Source organism: Limanda limanda, chromosome 10 (genome assembly GCF_963576545.1).
Source record: "Limanda limanda chromosome 10, fLimLim1.1, whole genome shotgun sequence".
Classification (NCBI taxonomy): Eukaryota; Metazoa; Chordata; class Actinopteri; order Pleuronectiformes; family Pleuronectidae; genus Limanda; species Limanda limanda.
The window spans coordinates 28,182,433-28,184,932 of NC_083645.1; the positions used below are offsets into that span (position 1 = coordinate 28,182,433).

General features: G+C 50.1%; 1 protein-coding gene across 1 annotated transcript in view; it reads left to right on the forward strand.

The window, feature by feature from the left end:
• Positions 1-2,500, forward strand: part of LOC133011507 (cilia- and flagella-associated protein 251-like) — a gene marked incomplete at its 3' end in the record, with an annotated part of 9,881 nt that overhangs the window by 4,910 nt on the left and 2,471 nt on the right. The gene's annotated exons all lie outside the window — the stretch shown is intronic.

Consider the following 2,500-nt stretch of genomic DNA (forward strand, 5'->3'; position numbering starts at 1 on the left):
GCTCGTTACTGGAAACAGAAGAGAAACAGCCCATTGATGGAGTGAAAGCTGCTCGGTGATGAATCAATGAGCCACAAACAGTTCGGTTGTTTTCTCCTGTGAAGCCTCTTATTGACACGTCCACAGCTCATTATATAGATGAGTTGTTTGTAGATGGTTAAAAGAAAGCTGCGACATGAATTATTCAGCATATTAAAATCCATAATTCTGAGGCCCACCATTGTGATTAATTAATGAGCTTCTGAATGTGAGATGAAGATTTATTGTCTCAGACCTTGCTGCAGGTGGAGGCCGTGTTAATAATTCAGAGATGAAACTGGCAGAGTGAGAACGCTCCAATAAGAATAATAAAAGTCCCGGTGTCTCTCTGGCGTCCCTCACGCAGCCGGCAGGTGAGACGACATCATATCACTGCAGATGAAATATTAAAGAGCAGACTGAGGTTGGATCCGCGGCAGCAGACGAAGCCGCCGGAGGAAGCAGAGAGACGGACGTGTGTTTGCGGAGCTGAAGCTCAGACGCACAGAATCGTTCTGATGAGAGAATCTGAGGCGATCTCTGGGTGAAGCGTGGGGGGGGGGGGGCGGAGCGGTGATGTCAGAGCCGAGCGGAGCAGCCGGCGCCACGGAGACTCGTGAAGAGCTGAGAGGAAACAGCTGCTCTGTTCCAGCAGCAGGAAACCAATTCTAATTCAATCTGACATTTGCAATAATGTAAAAATACTGCGACTGCTGAGCGCCGTGACATCATGTGACCTGAACCTCACTGAGCGCCGTGACATCATGTGACCTGAACCTCACTGAGCGCCGTGACATCATGTGACCTGAACCTCACTGAGCGCCGTGACATCATGTGACCTGAACCTCACTGAGCGCCGTGACATCATGTGACCTGAACCTCACTGAGCGCCGTGACATCATGTGACCTGAACCTCACTGAGCGCCGTGACATCATGTGACCTGAACCGCACTGAGCGCCGTGACATCATGTGACCTGAACCGCACTGAGCGCCGTGACATCATGTGACCTGAACCTCACTGAGCGCCGTGACATCATGTGACCTGAACCTCACTGAGCGCCGTGACATCATGTGACCTGAACCTCACTGAGCGCCGTGACATCATGTGACCTGAACCTCACTGGGCGCCGTGACATCATGTGACCTGAACCGCACTGAGCGCCGTGACATCATGTGACCTGAACCTCACTGAGCGCCGTGACATCATGTGACCTGAACCTCACTGGGCGCCGTGACATCATGTGACCTGAACCGCACTGAGCGCCGTGACATCATGTGACCTGAACCTCACTGGGCGCCGTGACATCATGTGACCTGAACCTCACTGAGCGCCGTGACATCATGTGACCTGAACCTCACTGAGCGCCGTGACATCATGTGACCTGAACCGCACTGAGCGCCGTGACATCATGTGACCTGAACCTCACTGGGCGCCGTGACGCTTAGTGCGGAGAAGCTTCTGTGCAGAGGAAACAGATCTGAGCTCTGAGGCACGGGCATCGACCCACCGGGACGTCACCTCCGTTTGACCTCTGGTCCGTCAGGGTCAGGGTCAGAGAACCAGCCGTGCTCCACCCACAGCATCGAGTCAACTCATAACTTCATAAACTCGCTTAAAGGAAATGGTTCGTGACAGAAAAGTAAACAAAGAAAAAATAAAATGTCACATTTGAAAAGAGTTTAGAGTTTTCAATCAGAGTTATGGATCTAAGGTTGTGAATCAATGTCATTATTTTATTGTTTGACTTCATCTTTTGTCTTGTTCAGTTTAATATCGTACTGGGAAAGTCTTAAGTTAGAGAAATGATATATTTCCCTTCCTCCGCTGCCTCGTGTCTCTCCTGCTCTTTGCTTCTGAGGAGACACGATGATGAAAGACTCTCGTCTCTTTCATTGCTCTGATTGTTTATTAGGGAAGAATTTTGCCGGCACTTAAACCAAGTTCCTCCAGTTTTCTGTGGAGCAGGTGGGCGCAGAGCTGGAGTCGTCCAATCTGAAATCTTCAGAGGACAGACACATCATTTAGCGTCTGGAAGAGAGAAAGTGAGCGGAGATGGCAAATAGATAATGAGACGACTCAGAGCTTGATCTTAAGAATAATTTGCTTCTGCAGCAGCACGGCCTCGAGTGGGGAAACCGTTAATCAAAGGTTAGAATGAAATAAACTTTGTTCAAAGATCCTTTTCCCCAAACATTTAAGACTTGGAGGGCGAGAAGGGCAGAGGGAAAAAATCCAATTATTTTCCTCTTTTATCACTTCACTTGTTACAAATAAGACGCTTTCTGAGAGGCAGCACAGTTTAGTTTTATAATCGCTGTTTTACCACCTGCCAGTTCAGCTAACAGTCACTCGCTCCCTGTCTCCTGGTCCTCCTGGTCCTGGTCCTGGTCCTGGTCCTGGTCCTGGTCCTGGTCCTGGTCCTGGTCCCGGTCCTGGTCCTGGTCCCGGTCCTGGTCCTGGTCCTGGTCCTGGTCCTGGTC